Genomic DNA, 22,469 nt, shown 5'->3' with positions numbered 1-22,469 from the left:
TAATTGTCAGTGGTCCTCAGTCACGTTGGGGGGAATAGCCTTCACGTCCTTGCACTATAGTTCATGGGCAGCCTCTGATACCAGTCTAGGTCCTGGTCACAGTTAGGAGACAGTAAGGAATGCAGATACTGGAAGCTAATGTCAATAGATGTGAAGCTAGGAAAGCACAGCAGGTCAGATAGCATCTGAGGAGCAGGAAAGTCAACATTTCTGGCCAAAAACATTTCTAGCTCCTGGTCAGGGTTGACAGAGTCAAGATTCTACCCTCGTGAGGGATGAGAAGCTGAATGGCAGGCAGCATACTACCTGTTTTGACTGTTTCTGTCATGGATTATTTGCTGCCTCATTGAGAAATATTTTTGGGAAATGAAGCAGCTATTGCTGCTGGTACAGGTGGAGAGTTATTCCAAGTGACTTGCTTGGAACGCAGACAGGATGTAATGTTCGATGTGTTGTGAGCTGGGGTGGGTGACACCGTGGGGGGGAGATGTTGCAGTCAATAATAAGGGCGATAGAGCTTGAGTCTCAGTGGGAGATGGGTGCAGTAGCAGAGTTAGTGTGAGTGTGAGGTATCAGAGAGATGGTAGTGGCACTTATCCTGGCAGAGTGGAGGAGGTCATTGACCTTATTCTTTTAGGCTACTATGCATTCCTCCCGTAGCTGCAGCTGTTTTAAGATTGGCACCTTCAGAGCAGGCTGGCAGAAACTGGTGTTGAAACCTCCACTGCTGGTCCTGGGAAAGGAGGAAATTCGGCATCCAACACCATCCTGTCCATCAGAACCTCCACCACCCACCCTGGCAAATCTCCCTGTGTGCCATGTTTGGAGCCAAGAACACAAGCCGTGGAGAGCAACTTTGTCCTTCATGATAACCTTGGATAAAGTGGACAGGGAAGACCTCTTTTTCCTTGTGGTGTGGTCAAGTCCCAAGGGCGTGGATTTACGGTGACTGGCTGATGGATTGGAGGAAACAAGGAACACCTTTGTTTTCAGCCAGGGTTTGCTTTGTTTCTGGAATTTGCTGCCTGGTTTGGTGGTAAAGGTAAAAGCCTTCAACTTATCGAAATGGAACCTGAGTCTGAACCTGAAATGCTGCAACTTGCAAGGCTGCAAACCAGGAGCTGGAGAAAAAGTACGAATGAGCGGCCAATTTAATCTGATATGGTGATGATGGGCTGAAGGGCCTCTTCCTGAACCATGTTTTTGGTTCTCACACAAAGGAAAATAGCTTGTGGTTGTTAGAGCTCAATCATCCTAGCAGTATTGGGGGAAGTATTGAGGGAGTTCCATAGCATGATGAGCTGAATAGCCCTGGCTTGTTCTATAAGAATGATATGCATAAACTTTATCATTTTCTTCAGAAATAATGTAATTTTCATTGTTCTTTAGCAAGCCCATTTCAACAGCTGAGATCTCATCATACAGGATAAGTTAGATGGCACCAAAATGATTTTCAGGACATATTTTGGGTGATTGCATTGTGATTTTCCCATCTTCTCTTTTCTTGTTAGTAATTGTTAACACCATTCTCGATTGGCAGGTTGGTATACAGATTGGTGCTTATGTTGTCCAGAATTGATTTTTGCAGCTTCTATAAAAATGATGGTTATGTCAGTCAAGTGCCAGTGCTCTCTCAAGTGTGACACATTGGGGTGTGACAGACATACATTAGATCAAAGACGTTTCTACAGACTGAACAATATTTCAACAGTTGAGTCCAAGCGAGAGAAATTGATGGATAGATTAATTTAGTGAGCATGAGTTCAAGAAGTGAACCATTCTGAAAATTAGACTTCTCCCATGTACTTCTGAAAGGCACAAGCTATTCTTGAATTCCAACTGTAGCTCTGTACCTTGTTCTAACACATGTTTAAGCCTGTCCACCAACGTCGGGGCCTCAAGATCAGGATGGCGATGGAATGGTTCCCCACTTGGCTGGATGAGAGCATCTCTAAAAATACTCAAAATGTTTGATACCATCCAAGACAAAACAATCCGTTTGATTGACACCGTACCCACACACATCCAATCCCTCCACCATTGACACTCACTATCAATAACATGTAACATCCACAAAGATCCTTACACAGCACCTTCCAAACCCAGGACTACCACCAGTTGAAGGACAAGGGAAGCAGATACATGCAAACACCACCAATTGCAAGTTGTCCTCAAAAGCACTCACCATCCTGACTTGGAGATATATTATCATTACTTTGTTGTCAGTGGATCAAAATCCTGTAATTCTCTCTCTAAGGGCATTGTGGGTCTACACATGGACTGCAGCAGTTCAAGGTAATTAGGGAAGGACAATAAAAGTTGGCCAGCCGGTGTTGCCCACATTCCAAATATAAATAAAAAAAGGTGTTTCAAAGTGCCTTATAAGCAAATAAAATATTTTGAAACATAATGTTTGTGGAGTCATTCTTAGAATGTGGCTATCACTGGCAAGGCCAGAATAATGATATACTTCTCCATGCTCTTGAGAAGCTGATAAGAGTGAGCTGCCTTCTTGAATGCTGCAGACTGTAGTGACAAAGATATACCACAGGACTGAATCACAGGAGTACTACTCAATGACGCTGAACAAAAGATTGATGGATATATCCACTCTGGGATGATGTGTGACTTGTGGGGAGGGGGCAAATTGGATGTAATGGTATTCCCAACACTTGCTGTTCTTGTTTAACCTCCGTTGAGAACTCTCTGGCAAGTTACTACCAGAAAATAGCACACACTCCAATCATGGGCAAAGTTTAAAATCACACAACACCAGGTTATAGTCCAACAGCTTTATTCAGAAGTACAAGCTTCCAGAGCACTGCTCCTTCATCATCTAGCTACCTAATGAAGGAGCAGCGCTCTGAAAGCTTGTACTTCCAAACAAATCTGTTGGACTATAACCTGGTATTGTGTGATTTTAAACTTTTTCCACCCCCCCTCCAACACCGGCACCTCTCCGTCATGGTTCCAATCATGGAGATGGAGGGATAGGTGTTTTAAATGTGATGAATGGGCTGGTGACAATGCTGCTAATGCTACAGATAGACAAATAACAAGACCAAACAAGCAAGAGCAAAGAGTTGATCTTTGAATGTTCAAATGTATGGACACTCATTTTAAATTAACTACAAGTACCCAGTTCATAATCAGCTCAGTTGAATGTAAGTTGAATGTAATATTCTCCTGAGTTCAGAAACAGAGTCATATCAGATTGGAAAAGTTAACTCTGTTTCTCTCCATAGATGCTGCCAGACCTGCTGAGTTTCTTCAGCACTTCTTTTGTCTTTATTTCAGATTTCCAGGTGCATTGGGCTTTGCTTTAACCCTCCGGTCTATGTGCCTGAGTATTATACAGTTAACTGAGAGGTTAAACCTTCAGCTAAAACTCACGGTGAATATTCCTGCTGCAAATATTAATTTATCTTATTTTAAAATAAGTCACTTTCTACTGCTTCTATTTCTTAGCCACTCTATGTGAGATAACTGCAGATTGAAAATACCATGGCTCACCTCTGACCAGGTTCACATTTATTGAAAAGATTAGATATTTTTATTTTGGGCAATCATACATCAAAGTGATTCAAAGCTAGACACTACATCTGTTCCTCTACCAGTGTTCACAGCTTGTACATAGGTACATACAGCACAAACTCCTCTATTAAGGGATTTGTACATTCCCACATAAGGTACTGTGAAGGTATCAGACGCATATTATTGCTCTTAAATGCTGGGTTAATTCACAATACCTTTTGCTCAGTCTGAGCTGCCACTTTGTGTTAGATTTCCAATCCTGAGAACAGTTTTCTTTTTTATTCTTTATGGGCATCACTGGCTAGGCTTTGCCAATACGTATTCCCTTTCCCTTGTTGCCCTTGAGAAGGCAGTGGTAAGCTGCCTTCTTGAACTGCAGTGGTACCTTTGGTGTAGGTACACCCAGTGTTGTTCAGGAGAAAGTTCCAGGACCTGGACCTAGTGATAGTGAAAGAACGGTAACATAATTCCAGCTCGAGACAGTGAGTGGCATGGAGGGGAAGTTACAGATGATGGTATTCCTATGTATCTGTGGACCTATTTTTTTGCTGTCAACACCAATTTCCTCTGCTAATATTATCACTGTCCTTTGCTTTGGACATTGCCACCATCTTTTCTATTGCTCCTTCTCCTCCTTTGTCAACAGCAGACGAGCATCGGTTTCCAGCCTTCAGTTCTGAACTTGAAATGTTTGATCAAAGTCATGAGTTTGGAGCCTTGATGACCTTCTACAGTGCATCTTGCAGATAGTACACACTGCTGCTACAATGCAGTTGTGGTGGAGGGAGTGAAGGTTGACATTTGTGGATGTGGTGCCAAACAAATAGGCTGTGTTGTCCTGGATGGTGTCAAAATTCTTGAGTGTGGTTGGTGCTGCATTCATCAAGCAAATCGGGAGTATTTCATCGTATTCCTAACTTGTGTATTATAATGATGGACTGGCTTTAAGAAGTCAGGAAGTGAGTTTCTTGTTGCAAGATTCCTTGCCTCTGACTTGTTTTTGTAGCCATAGCCTTTACATGGCTCATCCAGTTTAGCTTCTGGTCAATGGTAACCTGCAGGATGTTAGCAGTTGAAGATTCAACAATAATAATGGCATTTAACAACAAGGGGAAATGGTTAGATTATCTCTTGTTGGAGATGATCTTAGCCTGGCATATATGTGGTGAGAATGTTACTGGACACTTGGCAGCCCACTCCTGGATATTGTCTTTCCACAGATTGACTTGAACATGGATACATGACCCAGTCTGATATTTTAAGATGAAACTGTGAGAGTGTGGCAGTGTCAACAAAAGAGATATTAAGCTAAGGCCTGAGCCTTCCTTGCAGGTGGATTGAAAAGCTCCCAGTCAAGTTATTTTCATGCCTGAACAAACATTTACCCCTCACCCAACATTTTTCAAAAGTCATCTGTGCATTTCTTTTTTTAAAATTCATTTGTGGGATGTGGGCATCGCTGGCTGGGCCAGCTATTATTGCCCATCCTTAGTTGAGAAGTTGGTAGTGAGCTGCCTTCTTGAACCGCTGCAGTCCATATGCTGTTGGTTGACCCACAATGCCATTAGGGAGGGAATTCCAGGAACTTGAACCAGTGACAATGAAGGAACCGTGATATATTTGATTGATCGATTTATTGTCATGTGTATCACAGTAGAGTGAAAAGTTTTGTTTACTAGCTGAACAGGCAGATTATATTAAGCAAGGATGTGCAGATCAAAAAGACTTAGACAGAGGCATACAGGTTACATTACACAGGGCGTGCTCTAGACGGGATCAATGTTAGCAAGATCAGCATTTTTTGAGGCAAGAGAGATCATTCATCAATCTAATAACAGCTGGGTGCAGGTGTTCAGGCTTCTGTATTGTATGCCTGATGGAAGAGATTATAGGAGAGCATTGACAGTGTAGGAGGGGTCTTTGATGATGGTGGCAACCTTCCCATGATAGTGGGCTGTAAAAATGGAGTTCATGGATGGAAGGTTGGCTTCCATGATGGTCTGGGCTGTGCACAACACCTTCTGTAGTTTCTTACAATCCTGGGCGAAGTAGTTGCCCCATACCAGGCCGTTATACAGTGGTACATCTGTAGAAATTGGTGAGGGTCCTTTGGGCATGCTGAATTTCCTGAGCCGCCTGAGGAAGAAGAGGTGTTCTTGTGCCTTCTTAACAATTGCATTGATGTGGGAAGTCCAGGACAGGTTATTGGTTATCACCACTCCTCCGAATTTCTCGCTCTCTACCCGCTCAAACTCAGTTCCATCGATATAGATGGACATGTCTATATGATGAGTGGCTTGGAGGGGAGCTTGAAGGTGATGGTGTTCCCATGTATCTACTGTCCTTGTCCTTCTAGATGAAAGTAGTTGTGGGTTTGAAAGATGCTGTCTGAGGGTTTTGGTGGATTTCTGCAGTGCATTTGTAGATAGTTCATACTGCTGCTGGTAAGCGTCGGTGGTGGCGAGTGTGGATGCTTTTGGATGTGATGCCATTCAAGCTTTATCCTAGATGGTGTTATGTGTTCTCCATCTAGGAAAGTGGGGAGTATTCCATCACATTCCTGCCTTGTACCTCATTGATGATGGACAGGCTTTGGGGAGTCAGGAGGTGAGTTATCTACCACAGTATTCCTCGCCTCTGACCTGCTCTTTGAGCCGCTGTGTTTATGTGGTGAGTCTAGTTGAGTTTCTGGTCAACGGTAACCCCCAGGGTCTTGATAATATAATGTGAATATCAGCTGCCACTTGTCAGCCCAAACCTGGATATTGTCCAGATCTTGTTGCATTTGAACATTGATTACTTTAGTATCTGAGGAGCCACAAGTAATGCTGAACATATGCAATCATTGGTGAGCATCCTCACTTCTGACCTTATGATGGAAGGAAGCAGCTGAAAATGCTTGGGCCTTGGACACAACCCTGAGGAACTCCTGCAGAGATGTCCTGGAGCTGAGATGACTGACCTCCAACAACCACAAACATCTTCCTGTGTGTCAGAGAGCTTGTCCTCAGAAACCCATTGATTCCAGTTTTGTTAGGGCTCATTCAGTCAAATGTAGCCTTGATATCAAGGGCTGTCACTCTCATCTTACCTTTGGAATTCAACTGTGTTGCCCATGTTTGAACCAAGGCTGTAATGAGCTCTGGAGCTGAGTGGCCCTGGCAGAATCGAAACTGGGTGTCACTGAGCAGGTTATTGCTGAGCAGGTTATTGCTGCTTGATAGCACTGTCGATGACACCTTCCATCACTTTGCTGATGGGGTGATAATTGGCCTGGTTAGATTTTTAGGAGAAAGTGAGGACTGCAGATGCTAGAGATCAGAGCTGAAAAATGTGTTACTGGAAAAGCGCAGCACGTCAGGCAGCATCAAGGGAGCTGGAGAATCGACATTTCGGGCATAAGCCCTTCTTCAGGAATCAAAGAATCCTGAAGAAGGGCTTATGCCCGAAACGTCAATTCTCCTGCTCCCTTGATGTTGCCTGGTTAGATTTTTTCCTGCTTTTTATTTTTCCACATTGTCAGGTAGATACCAGTGGAAGAGCTTGGCTCAGGCAGCGGCAAATTCTGGAGCACAAGTCTTCAGTACTACTGCCGGAATGTTGTCAGGGCCTATAATTTTTGCAATATCCAGTTCCTCTGACCATTTCTTGATATCACATGGAGTGAATCAAATTGGCTGAAGACTGGTATCTGTAATGCTGGGCACCACAGGAGGAGGCTGAGTTGAATCATCCACTCAGCACTTCCTGCTGAAGATTGCTGCAAATGCTTCAGCCTTGTCTTTTGCACTGAGGTGCTGGGCTCTTCCATCATTGAGGATGAGGATACTTGTGGAGCCTCTTCCTCTCGTGAGTTGTTTACTCGTCCACCACCATTCGTGACTGGATGTGACAGGACTGCAGAACTTCGATCTCATCAATTGGTGGCAGGATCACAGTAGATACACAATTCCAGATTTTTTTTTATTAACTTCAAATTTCTCCATCTGCCATGGTGGGACTTGAACCAGGGTCACCAGAACACCAGTTGAGTTTCTAGATTAATAGTCTAACGAAAATACCATTAGGCCACCACATGACCGTTTTGCAAGCAATTGAGATGTATATCTGTTTTGGACAAATTGACTGACACATCAATTATAATTGACTATGTTTTGGAACTCATTAAGATTGTGCCAGGTGCTTTATGTATTTTTTTGCTTGCTTTTGTCTGTTCATACTTGGAATGCTTGCCTAACTCTTACTGAAAACAAAATGGATTAGGCTTCATCTATGGCGAGAGAGGAAGCGAGCGTTTTAAAACATAGAACATAGAAAAGTACAGCACAGAACAGGCCCTTCAACCCATGATGTTGTACCAAGGATTATACCTAATCTAAAATAAAATAATAAACCTACGCACCCCTCAACTCACTGCTCTCCATGTGCATGTCCAGCATTTGCTTAAATGTCCCTAATGACTCTGCTTCCACCACCACCGCTGGCAACGTATTCTATACATTCACAACTCTCGGTGTAAAGAACCTACCTCTGATGTTTCCTCTATATCTTCCTCCTAATATCTTGAGATGATGACCCCTTTGTGCCAGTCAATACTGCCCTGGGGAAAAGTCTCTGGCTATTGACTCTATCCATGCCTCTTGTTACCTTGTATACCTCGATCAGGTCACCTCTCTTCCTCCTTCTCTCCAGAGAGAGAAGTCTGATCTTATTCAACCTCTCCTCATAAGACAAACCCTCCAGTCCAGGCAGTATCCTGGTAAACCTTCTTTGCATCCTCTTCAAAGCTTCTGTATCGTTCCTATAGCAGGGCAACCAGAACTGGACACAATATTCCAAGTGTGGTCTCACCGGGGTCTTGTAGAGCTGTAGCAAAACCTTGTGGCTCTTAAACTTGATCCCCCTGTTAACAAAAGCCAAAATGCCAGATGCTTTCTTAACAACCCTATCCACTTGGGTGGCAACTGTGAGGGACCTATGTACTTGCACACCCAGATTCCTCTGTCCTCCACACTGCCAAGAATCCTGACTTTAATCTTATATGCAGCATCACTTTGCAGTTATCCAGGTTTATCTCCATCTGCAATTCCTCAGCCCCGCTCTGCATTCTGTTTATGTCACGCTGCAGTCTACAATAGCCCTTGATACTATCAATGACGCTTCCAACCTTTATGTCATCGGCAAATTTACTAATCCATCCCACAACCTCCTCATCCAAGTCAATTATAAAAATTACAAACAGCAGAGGCCCAAGAACAGAGCCCTGAGGGACACCACTCAGCACTGACCTTCAGGTAGAATACTTTCCATCTAAAACCACTCTCTGCCTTCTGTCAGCCAACCAATTCTGAATCCAGATAGCCCAACCTCCCCGTATCCCATACCTCCTGATTTTATGAATGAGCCTACCGTGGGGAACTTTATCAAATGTCTTGCTGAAGTCTATATGCACACATCCACTGCTCAACCTTTGTCGAACTGTCTCATCATCTCCTCAAAGAACTCCATAAGATTTGTGAGGCATGACCTGCCCCTCACAAAGCCATGCCAACTGCTTTTAATCACACTATGTCCTTCCAAATAGTCATAAATCCTAGCCCTCAAAATTCTTTCCAAAGCCTTGCTAACCACAGACATAAAACTGACTGGTCTGCCAAGGATTTCCCTATTCCCATTCTTGAAAGGAGGAACAACATTCGCATCCTTCCAATATTCCGGTCTGACTCCCAGAGAGAGTTAGGAAGCAGAGATCTTCACCAGCAGCTTAGCAACCTCCTTTCTCGCTTCCCGGAGCAACCTCAGATAAATCTGGTCTGGCCCTGGGGTCTTACCAATCTTAATATTTGCCAAAATTTCCAGCACATCGACTTCATCAATCTTAATCTGTTAAAGCCTATTTCCCAGTCCTCAAAGTTCTCATTCACAATAAGGTCCCTTTCCTTAGTGAAAACCAAAGCAAAAAACTCATTTAGGGCTTCCCCTATCTGCTCAGACTCCGCGCACAAGTTCCCTATGCTATCCGGGACTGGCCCTACCTTCTCCCTGATCATTCTCTTATTCCTCACTTATGAGTAAAACGCCTTTTACTCCCTAATCCTTCCTGCCAAGCCTTTTTCATGCCCCCTCCTGGCTCTCCTCAGTCCATTTCTGAGGTCCTTTCTAGCTAGCCTGTAATCCTCTAAAGCTGTGCTAGATCCTTGCTTCCTCCACCTCACGTTAGGTGCCTTCTTCCTTTTGACGAGAAGCTCCTCTGTTCTTGTCATCCAAGGCTCCTTAATCTTACCCACTCTTGCCTGTCTCAGAGGAACAAATTTGTGCATCACTCACAAGAACTGCTCCTTAAACAGTCTCCACATGTCAGTTGTGTCCTTTCTGTGGAACAATTGTGCCCAGTCTGTACTTCCCAACTCCTGTCTGATAGTGTCATAACTTCCTTTTCCCCAATTAAATATCTTCCCTAGGTAACTGCTCCTTTCCCTCTCCAAGGTAAATGTGAGGCAGTTGTGATCACTGTCACCAAAGTGTTCTCTCACCGCGAGATCTGACACCTGTCCTGGCGCATTGCCGAGCACCAAATCCAAAATGGCCCAGCTCCTCATCGGCCTATGTACTGAGTAAGGAAACCCTCCTGAACTCACTTGACAAAAATGGTTCCCTCCAAACCATCTGCACTAAGCAGGTTCCAGTCAATATTGGGAAAGTTGAAGTCACCCATAAAAACAACCCTGCTACATCTGCATTTTTCCAAAATCTGCTGGCTTATGAGTTCTTCAGTCTCCCTACTGCTATTAGGGGGTCTGTAGAAAACCCCCAATGAGGTAGCTGCTCCCTTGCTGTTCCTAACTTCCACCCATACTGACTCAGTAGACATACCTTCCTCAACAACCTTCGTTTCTGTAGCTGTGATGTTCTCTCTGATTAGCAATGCTACACTCCCTCCTCTTTTTCCACCCTCCCTATTCTTTTTAAATGTTCTAAACTCTGGAACATGTATCAACCATTGCTGCCCCTGTGAAACCCATGTCTCTATTTTGGCCACAACATCATAGTCCCAAGTATTGATCCGTGCTCTAAGTTCATCATTCTTATTTCTGACAGACTTTAACCAATCCCTTTGTTTCATCACGTGAAAACCTTCCAAAAAGATTCACTACATCCGGTCACTGCTCCATCTACAACTGCCCCCCACCTCAGATATGTAGCTCTGGTTCCCAGCCCCTTGCCTAACTAGTTTAGACCCTCCCGAACCACACAAACAAATCTCCTACCTAAGACATTTGTGCACCTCCAGTTCAGGTGCAACCTGTCCTTTTTGTACATGACCCACCTTCCCCAGAAGGCATCCCAATAGTCTAGGTATCTGAAGCCCTCCCTCCTGCACCAGCCTCGCAGCCACGTGTTAAGCTGCATTTGCTGACTGTTCCTCACCTCACTGTCATGTGGCACCGGTTGCAAATCTGAGATCACTACTTTACTCGTCCTGCTATTCAGCTTCCAACCTAACTCTCTGTAGTCACTTTTCAGATCCTCAGTCCCTTTCCTGGTGCCAATTTCTACCTTCCCCCTTCAGAAGCCTCTAAATCCAATCCTGGCACCGGTGAAGCAACATGCCTTCCCGGAGTCCAGTTCCTGACCACAAAATCTCCTGTCAATCGTCTAACTATTGAGTCCCCTACCACTCGCGCTTTTCTAATCCGCCCTTTCCCTTCTGAGGCTCAGTGCCAGGTTCAGTGCCAGAGACCTTTCCTGTTTTGAGTGGAGATGATTCTTCATCACTGCTGATGTGAAGTACGGAGGGGACAGCATTTAGGCAATAGTGGGGGTGTGGGTGTTGGAGTGCTGGGGGAGAAAGGCTGCTGATAGTGCAAATTAATTACGTAACAAGTTCCTCTCTATTCCAAACCCTGAACACTATGTTTATAAAGTTAAAATCCCCTACCATAACCATCCTATTTTTCTTACAGATAACTGAGATCTCCTTACAAATTTGTTTCTTAATTTCCTGTGCGACTACTGAGGGATCTCTAATATAATCTCAATAGGTGATCATCGCTTTCTTATTTCTCAGTTCCATCCAGAAATATCCTCCCGAAACACAGCTGCAATGCTGTACCTTATCAAAAACACCACTACCCCACCTCTCTTCTGCACCCCCCCACTCCTATCCTTCCTATAGCATTTGTATCCTGGAATGTTGCTGTATGAAGAGACCTTAAAGTGCAGGTTCATAGCTCCTCGAAAGTAGAGTCGCAGGTAGATAGGATAGAGAAGAAGGTGTTTGGTATGCTTTCCTTTATTGGTCAGAGCATTGAGTATTGGAGTTGGGAGGACATTTGCAGCTGCATAGGACATTGGTTAGCCCACTTTTGGAATATTGCGTTCAATTCTGGTCTCCCTCCTATAGGAAGGATGGCGTGAAACTTGAAAGGTTTCAAAAAAATATTAGGATATTGCCAAATTTGGTAGGTTCGAGCTATAGGGAGAAGGTGAATAGGCTGGGGCTGGTTTCCCTGGAGGGTCAGAGCCTGAGGGGTGACCTTATAAAGACTTATAGAATCATTGGGGCATGATTAGAGTAAATGGACAAGGTTGTACGAGGGAGTGTAACTACAAATTGAGAGGTGATAGATTTAAGACAGATGTCAGAGGCAGGTTCTTTACTCAGAGAGTAGTAAGGGCGTGGAGTGCCCTACCTGCCAATGTAGTTAACTCAGCCACATTAGGGAGATTTAAACAATCCTTGGATAAGCACATGGATGATGATGGGATAGTGTAAGGGGATGAGCTAAGAATAGTTCACAGGTCGGTGCAACATTGAGGACCGAAGGCCCTGTTCTGCACTGTATTGTTCTATGTTCTATGTTCTATGTCTTTTCCCTGGTTTGGGGGAATCCAGAACTAGTGGGCATATTTAGAGTTTGAGGGGAAAGATTTAAAAGGGACCTAAGGGGCAACCTTTTCAGGCAGCGGGCATTGCATGTATGGAATCGAGCTGCTAAGGAAGTGATGAAGGCTGGTACAATTACACCAGTTAAAAAGCATCTGGATGGGTACACAAATAGGAAGGGTTTGGAGGGATGTGGGCCACATGCTGGCAAATGGGACCAGATTAGTTTGGGAAATCTGGTCGGCATGGTCAAGTTGGACCGAAGGGTCTGTTTCCATGCTATGTGACTCTATGACTCTAAGTTATCAGAATGTGAGAATGGCAGAACAATGGTGTGTCTAACTGCAAGCCTAGAACATTGGGTCCCACTGGAATAGGGAGAGAGGACATGGTGAGAGAGAATGCAACAAGTAAAGCTAAAGGAAAGGGAAGGAATGGGAGTTGGTTCACAATTTGAAGGTGTTGAGCTCAATATTTAATCTAGAAAGTTGTGAAGTGTGTGATGCTGTTGTTCCTTTAACAAGGTTATGTTGTCCTTTTCAAAGGGGTCATAATTGCAGAGTTGCCAGGAGCTCTCGACTTGAAGTGTTTTAGGGCCATTTTGATTATAGCTAACAGATACTGCCTCAGTAAAAGACTTTCAAATAAAATAAACACTTGTACAATGAAAGGGAAGTGGCCAGTTCCCCCAGCTCAGCTTTCTCTGGTTTGGTTTGGTTTTAGCTGGCAGTCATTATGAAGTTGCTGGACCCAAAGAAGTAGGTTCATGCTGATCCTCCCTGTCTCAGACATCTCTCCTGTAAGACCCAGTATTGGATTTTTCCTCTTTTTTTGGACAAGGAGTATTTATGGGAATTGTTGCAAGTATTTGGAACAACATTATTAAGCTGGGATGGTCTGTTGGGTTTTCAGATAGGTTAAGTTATTCTCTATTCTGTTCCCTTTTGTTCGTGTTTCATTCAGTAAACTTGTAAATAAATTCTGTTTTGTTTAAAACTAAGTGGTTGGGCTAACTGCATCCCTCCTGGGATACCCACCGTACACCAGCTTAAAGCAACTAGAAAAGTTAAGGTCCAGGCTACTTTCATGAAATGTTTTGAGGGGGTCTGGCCTGGTCCACAATAAATGCCTAGTCTGAAGACAAGATGGTTTTCCTCCAGTTTGTGCTGTGATTCACTGAAACACTGCACCAGGCCAAGGACAGACAAGTGGGCATGTGAGCAGGACACTGTGTTAAAATGACCAGCTACGGGAAGGTCAGGGTCATGCTTGCAACACAGACGGGAGGTGTTCTGCAAAGTGGTCACCCAGACTGCATTTGGTTTCTCCAATGTACAGTAGGCCATATTGGGTACAGCCTTGTCCTTACTCTGACACTCCCCAACAGGACAATAAGAGTTAACACAGGCAATTCCATTAAATTTCATCTCAGCATCTTTCACTCCAATTGCTTGGTTTCAGCTTTCCTCACAAAAGTTAAAAAGAATTAATTTATGGCTGAAGTGCCTGACTGATGGCTGGAGGTAAAACTAGAATCCCCACTGGCTATTTGTATTTGAAAAGAGTTGGCACAAAGAAGATGCCGTTTGTATCATTACATCCAAACATCAGGCTCATCCTTCGTATATCTGATACAGACTTGCCATTGAATGCGTACTTGCCTCTCCAGACAATACATGGTGCTAGTTAGGAGAAGACATCAAATATTTTAGCATGGTTTTGTTATTTTGCTGGGAGCTGACATGTTGGTTCAGATTTGGAGATGATCTAAAGCCACATGAAGCTAAAAAAATCATAATAGCACTTGTACAGACAGCTGGAGATAGAACCAGGTTGACAGAAGTGTTATATTAAAAACAAGATAAAAGGCAATATTTCATGTCCCAGAGTCCTGTGCAATTTGCAACTTTTCAAGGAGGCTTTAAAAATGAAGTCAGATCATTTTGGTGCAATTCCCTTGATTTTGGGAATGAATGACTCTCAGAGTTTTCACCGCAAAGGACCCCATCTATGGTTTCAGCACCAGGGTGAATGATTCACCATTGGGAGGTTCCATTAGTTGGGTTATAGTGCACACTTCTGTGTTGCTTTCAAGATTAACTTGTTTCTTTAACCAACAAGGACACGATAGGTCACATTATAAAAGGAACAAAATTATTTTTCCATTTATGGAAGAACTCACAACGGTTTTCCAATCTGACTGGGAAACAGTCATTTTCAGCAAACCCATTTTCAGTAATTCACAATCAGGTCATTGCTGCATTGGTTGTGATTTTAAACGCTTAATTATTGTGATAAACATATTAATTTGTATTCACCAAACTGCACGAAAGTATCCTGTTTCAATATTCTGAGGCATAATTTTAAGTGGCCATTTAAAAACTAAATTATAATACTGCCACAAGTTCATTGTTTCATGATAGAGCTTTGGTGAAATAAATATTGAAAGTTAATATTTTATTTGCTCATGAAATATGGGTGTCACTGACTGGGTCCACAGTAATTGCTCTAGCTGTACTTGAGAAGTAGTTGGTGAGCTGTCTTCTTGAAACACTGCAATCCATGTGATCTATTTAGAAAAGTTCAAGAAAATCTTATCATAACTTGGTGGAACGAGAAACAGGGTTTGCATTTCAATTTCAGGAAAAGGACAGCTCTTATGTTATCACCAGAGGAGGAATTGTATCCCTACAGTGTGGGCGCTGGCTAACTGAATCCATACTGACCCTCCAAAGAGCATCCCATCCGGACACACCCTCCTAACACACCTCTGTAACCCTCCATTTTCTGTGGTTAATCTGCACAACCTTGGACATTATGGGCAATTTAGCATAGACGATCCCTGTCACCTGTACATCATTGGATTGGTGGGAGGAAACCGATATAGACACAGGATTAATGTGCAAACTCCACATGGACAGTCACCCAAGGCTGGAATCGAACTAATGTGCTAACCACTGAGCCACCATGCCACCCCAAATACAAGCAATGGAACAGATGGTGGCAATGCCCAGAGCAAAAGAGAGTGTTAATGGCAGCAGAGGAGTGATATAGATGAAGAATCAGTGTTAATGGTCAGTGTTGTTAGCATAAATCAAGAGCAAACTCCTGCAAACAAGACATTGTATGTGGAAAATGGGGTTAGGTTGGAGAGAGCTATGTTGATAACGGAGGATAGTGTTCATCGTCTGAAGTTGTTAAAATCAATGTTGAATCCTGAGGAATGGAAGGTGTCAGTAATTTACACTTGACAGAATATGAATACCCGACTGAAAGTAAATGCTCAACAGAATAACTCTGGCAGATTGAGAGAGTAGATCAAATCAGGTTGAACCTTGGTGTGGAAGGATTTTCTTATGAGCAAGGAATAAACAGGTTTGGAATTTGCTCACTGAAATTTCGAAGAATGAAAGGTGATCTCATTAGAATGTATTGGATTTTTAAGATAAATGCTGTGAGGATCTTTCCCTTCTATGGGAGAATCTCAGACCAGAGGGCATAGGATAAAGGTGTGCCAAATTAACACTGAGATGAGGAGGAATTTCTTCTCTCAGAGGGTTGTGAGTCTTTGGGATTCCTTGCCACAGAGAACTGTGGGGGCAGAGTCCTTGTGTATATTTAAGGCTGAGATAGATTCTTGATCATTTGCGGGATCGAGGGTTACAGGGAAAGGGCAGGAAAATGACATGAGGAATGTCAGATCAGCCATGATGCTATTGAATGATGGGGCAGGCTCAAGGGGCTGAGCAACATCCTCCTGTTTCTATTCCTTGTGGTCTTATGGAGTTTATCAATTTTCACACATTTTCATATTTAATTTATAAGAAGCCTGAATGGCAGAGGATTCCCAAATGACATAGCATGTTAATAAAGTCAATGGATTAATAATCCAGAGAAGGGCTGGGGACATCAGTTCAAATCCCACAATGTCATATGAGAACATTTGAATTCAGTAAATAAACCTGGAATATAAATCTTTGACCTCAAGGTGACCATGTAACCAATGTAGATTGTTGTAGGAGGGTATCAAGTTCTCTGATGTCCTTCAGGGAAGGAAACCTGCATTCCTTATCGAGTTTGGCTACATGTGACTCACAACCCAATGTGAATGATTCAAAAGTACCCTCTGGGAAATTAGGAATGGGCAATAAATTCTGGCTCAGTCAGGGATGCCAACACAGTATGAACAAATAGAAAGTAAAATGCCTGACCTTTTTCAAAGATCACCTTATCTCTCTTTCCAGAATCCTTTGGCCTGGCAGCATTTCTGCCTCATCATGGCACAGTTCAGATCTATTTCAGGGTGTACTGCCAACCATGATTGTAATGCTGAACCAAATTACTGCAGGTGCTGGAATCCATACTGAAAACAATAAATGCTGGAGAGTCATCTAGACTTGAAACATTAGCTCAGTCTCTCTCCATGGATGCTGCCTGGCCCACTATGATCTCCGCATTTGTTGTTTTCAGAATCATTGAAATTCTGTTGCAAGGACACAAGGACAGAGATCCAGCTCATCGAATCCACCAAGGCTCTGGTCTCTCACTCAACTTGCATCTACTGGAATGCTCATGGTGTCTCCGTCTACCCTCAGTCCTCAGCAAAGGCCTAACCTTCATCCCTCTATGCTCCCAGATTAATAAGTTCGACACATGCTGCAACTTTGAATGTTTCTTCCACCTCCATGTCCACATTTTCAACCAGGACACCTGCCCACCCACCAAGGACCCCTTCCTCGCCTCCAATACACCCCATCCACTTGGACACCCTGTGCCAGCCTGTTCCCCGCCCTTGACCTCTTCATTTCAAACTGCCACCATGACATCGACTGCCTCAACCTGTCCACCCCCTCACCCACTCCACCCTCACGCACTCACAAAGTGCAGCCACTCCCTCCCCTCCAACCCCACCTCACAATCTAACCCGCAGGCAAGTGGGGGGCACAGTGGTAGTGTAGTGCACCGACCTCCACACCACTGAAGCCAGGTGCCAACTTGCAGACACCTCCTCCTACATCCTCCTCGATTATGACCTCACCTCCCATCACCAAACCATCATCTCTCAGACCATCCACAACCTCATCACGTCCGGGGATCTCCCATCCACAGCCTCCAAACTCATTGCCCGTGATCCCTGCACCGCCCAATTCTGCCTCCTACCAAAGGTTCACAAACCTGACTTCCCCAGTCGACCCATTGTCTCAGCCTGCACCTGTCCCACAGAAGTAATCTCTTTCTACCTCGACACCATCCTCTACCCCTTAGTCCAGTAATTCCTCTCCTAGGTTCAGGAACCAGCCATGCCCTTCACCTCCTCCAAGATTTTCATTTCCCGTGCCCCCAACGCCTCATCTTCACGACAAACATCAAGTCCCTGTACACATTGATCCGCCATGACAATGGTTCCCAAGCCCTCCGTTTCTTCCTTTCACGCAATCCCAACCAGTACCCTTCCACTGACACCTTCATCCACCTGGCTGAACCAATCTTCACCCTCAACAACTTCTCCTTCCAATCCTCCCACTTCCTCCAAATCAAAGGAGTAGCCATGGGCACCTGCATGGACCCCAGCTATGCTTGCCTGCTTATTGGTTACGTGGAACAGTCAATCTCCCACAGTTACACCGGCACCAGCCCCCACCAGTTCCTCCGCTACATCAATCACAGTATCAGCGCTGCCTCATGCTCCCATGAGGAGGTGGAACAGTTCACCAACTTTACCAAACCTTCCACCCCAACCTCAAGTTCACCTGGACCATCTCAGACACCTCCGTCCCTTTCTGGACCTCTCCATCACCGTGTCTGGTGACTGACTAACCACAGATGTATACGACAAGCCCAGCAACTCCCAAAGCTACCTTGACTACACCTCCTCCTAACCTACCTCCTGTAAAAATGCCATATGTTATTCCCACTCCTCCGCCTCCACTGTATCTGTTCCCAGGATGATCAATTCCACGTCAGAAAGTCCCAGATGGCCTCTTTCTTCCAAGATCGTAACTTCTCTTCCCACATGGTCAACTTTGCCCTCTAGCTCATCTCCTCCACTTCACGCACCACCGACCTTGAACCCCACCCCTCCCAGTGCAACAAAGACAGAACCCCCTTCTGGTCCTCCACCACCACCAACCTCTGCATACAATGTATCATCCTCTGCCACTTCTGCCACCTCCAAACGGTCCCCACCACCAAAGATATATTTCCCTTCTCACCCATATCAGTATTCTGGAGAGACCATTCCCTCAGCGACTCCCTCGCCAGGTCCATATCCCCCACCAGCCAACACCCTACTCCAGGTACCTTTCCCTCCCACTGCAGGAAGGGCAAAACTTAAGCCCACACCACTCCCCTCACCTCCATCCAAGTCCCCAAGGGATCCTTCCACATCTGTCAGAAGTTTACCTGTACCTCTCCCAATGTCAGCCACTGCATCTGTTGCACCCAATGTGGTCTCTTCTACATCAGGGAGTCAGGACAAGGTCTTGCGGATCATTTCAGAGAACACCTCTGGGACACCCGCACCCACTAACCCCACCACCCTATGGCTGAACACTTCAACTCCCCCTCCCACTCTGTCAAGGACAGGCAGGTCCTGGGCCTCCTCCACCGCCAAACCGTTACCACCCGACGCCTGGAGGAAGAATGCCTCATAATCCACCTTGGGACCCTGCAATGACACGGGATAAATGTGGATTTCAACACTTTCCTCATTTCCCCTACCCCCACATTGACCCAGTCCCAAACCTCCAACTCGGCACTGCCCTCCAGACCTGTCCATCACTCCCCTCTCTGACCTATCACCTTCTACCTCACCTTCATCCACCTACCACTTTCTCGGCTACCCACCCCACCCCTCCCATTTATCTCTCAGCCCCGACCCACAAGCCTGTTGAAGGACTGATGCCCGAAACATCGATTCTCCTGATCCTCAGATGATGCCTGACCTGCTGTTCCTTTCCAGCACCACATTCTTCGACTCTGTCAGCATCTCGAGAGTGATTGTTTAAAATGAAAGCGCAACTGTTAGTGCTGGTGGAAAGGTTTTATGAGCAAACGAGGCAGAGCTTTTTCTTATTCTTTCTTGGGATGGGTGAGTTGCTGGATAGGCCATCATTTATTGCCCATCTCTAATTGACCAGAGGGAAGTTAAGAGTCAACCACATTGCTGTGAGTCTTGAGTCACATGTAGGCCTGACTAGGTTGGCAGATTTTCTTCCTTGAAGTTCTTTTCCCCCAACAACCAACAGTGGTTTCATTGTCAACGGCAGACTCTTGTTTCCAGACTTAAAAAAAAGTATTAAATTCAAATTCTCCCATGGCAGGATTTGATTACAGGTCCCCAGAACATGACCTGGACCTCTGGGTTAAAAGTCAAGGGTGTGGTCAAGCACAGCAGGTCAGGCAGCATCCAAGGAGCAGGAGAATCGACGTTTCAGATAAGAGTCCTTCATCAGGAATGAGGCTTGTGAGCTGGGGGGGGTAGAGAGATAAATAGGAGGGGGTAGGGCTGGGAGGAAGATAGCTGAGAGTGAAATAGGTAGATGGAGGTGGGGTAATGGTGATAATTTGAAGAGGAGGGTGGAGTGGATAGGTGGGAAGGAAGATGGACAGGTGGGACAGGTTATGAGGGCGATGTCGAGTTGGAAAGTTGGATCTGGGATGAGGTGGGGGAGGGGAAATGAGGAAACTAGTGAAGTTCACGTTGATGCCGTGTGGTTGGAGGGTCCCAAGGCAGAAGATGAGGCATTCTTTCTCCTGGCATCGGGTGGTTAGGGTGTGGCAATGGAGGAGGTCAAGGACCTGCATGTCCTTGGCAGTGGAAAGAGGAGTTGAAGTGTTTGGCCACAGGGCGGTGGGGTTGGTTGGCGCAGGTGTCCGGGAGATGTTCTCTGAAGAGGTCTCCAAGTAGGCATCCTGTCTCCCCAGTGTAGAGGAGACTGCACCAGGAGCAACAGATGCAGAAATGTCAATTCTCCTGCTCCTCGGATGCTGCCTGACCTGCTGCGCTTTTCCAGCACCACACTCTCGACTCTGATCTATAGCATCTGCAGTCCTCACTCTCTCCTCTCTAGGTCAACAATAGAGTGGTAAAAGCACTAAACCTTCACTTCCCCTGCAGAAGCTGTGTAAGGTGAGTAGAATGGTCATGTTATGTTGGTTGGAACAAGTGAGGAAAGATGCTGAATGCATCAATATCCCTACCCCTGGATGAAGATGCACATCTTCAAGTCTCATCTGTCCAGAAGTGTGTAATAACACCTCTCTGAATGGGCTGATTAGATAATAGACTAAATTAACAAAACATTGAATAGAGTTGGAAGGTATAATTGACAAAATTGCTGATGATACAAAGATAGGTAGCAAAGTGAGTTGTGAAGAGGATTCAGGAGGTTACAGAAAGATATAGACAGGTTAAGTGAATGATCAATGATTTGACAAATGGAATATAATGTAGGAAAATATGAGATCGTCTACTTTTTCAGGAAGAATGAAAAAAGGCATTTTATTTAAACGGTGAGAGATTACAGACGCGGAGGGACCTGTTTGCCCTAGTGCATAAATCACAGACGGTCAGTCTGCAGGTATAGCAAGGAATTAGGAAAACTAGTAGAACATTATGGTTTATTCTGAGGGGAATTGAATACAAATGTTAGGGAGGTTATTCTTCAGTTTTACAAAGCACTGGTGAGAGCGCATCAGGAGTAGTGTGTACAGCATTGGTCACTTTATTTAAGGAAAGATGTGAAAATATTGGAGGTATTTCAGAGAAGGTTTAATAGATGAATACATGGAATGGCTAGACTGTCTTATGGGAAAAGGTTGAACAAGCTTGGCTTGTATCGACTGGAGTATAAAAGGCAAAGAATTGACTCGATTGAAATATACAAAATCCTGACTGATTTTGAACAAGTAGTTGTGGAGAGAATTTCCATCTTATAGGAATATCTTGAATTAGGGGTCACTTTAAAACATCAGGGGTCACACGTTTAAAACAGAGCTGAGGCTTTCAGCTCCTCTGCCATTTCTTTGTTCCCCAAATCTACTTCTCCAGCCTTTTTTTTCGGTGCCAAATGTCCACTCTTGTCTCTCTCTTACTTTTTACACATTTAACAAAGCTCTTGGAAGCATTTTTTTTAAAGCACGTTTACTCTCCTAGTTCATGTTCTCCCCCCATATGATTCTTGTTTTTTATCTCTGCTAGCTTTTTTAAAGGCTTCCCACTAATCTTCACCACATTATGTGCGATTTCTTTTGCATTTATTCTCTCCCTGACTTCCCTTGTTGAGTTACAGTTGACTCATCCTCCACTTGGTCTGTTTCTTCTTCCTTGGGAGGAATTTCTGCTGTGTTTTCCAATTTACCCCAGAAGCCCCTGCTGTTGCTGCTCCACCATCGTCATCTCTGGCCAGCTCCTCACTCATGTCTTTGAGGTTACCTATATCCATTTTAATACCGTTACATCTGATTCCAACTTCTCCCTGACAAACTGCAAGGTGAATTCAATCATCTTACAGTTACCACGCCCAAGAGTTCCTTCACTTTAAGCTCCCTAATCAAGTCTGCTACATTACACATACCCAAATCTAGAATTGCATGTTCCCCTAGCGAGCTCTACCACAAGCTGCTCCTAAACCACCATCGCGTAGACATTCCATGAATTCTTTCTCTTGAGAACCTGATTTTCCCAATCTACCTGCATACTGAAGTCACCCATGTTTATTGTTCTCATGTCTTCCTTACATGGATTTTCTATCTCTTGATTTAATTTCTTCCCTCCATCCTGACTACTGCTAGGAGACTTCTGCATAGCTCCCACCTGGGTCTTTTGTTCCCCTTGCAGTTCCTCAACTCACACATATTCTATGCCTTCTAATTCTATATCACTTCTTGCTATTGATTTAATTTCATTTCTTAGTAATAAGGCAACCCTTAACCCTCTGTTCATCTGCATGTTCTTTCGAAAGGACATGTTTCCTTGGATATTTTGTTCCCAGTCCTGGTCCCCTCGCAGCCACATCTCTGTGATACCCAAACATTGTACCTGCCA

This window comes from Chiloscyllium punctatum, chromosome 15, assembly GCF_047496795.1.
Source record: "Chiloscyllium punctatum isolate Juve2018m chromosome 15, sChiPun1.3, whole genome shotgun sequence".
NCBI classification, from domain to species: domain Eukaryota; kingdom Metazoa; phylum Chordata; class Chondrichthyes; order Orectolobiformes; family Hemiscylliidae; genus Chiloscyllium; species Chiloscyllium punctatum.
This window is presented reverse-complemented; position numbering follows the sequence as displayed.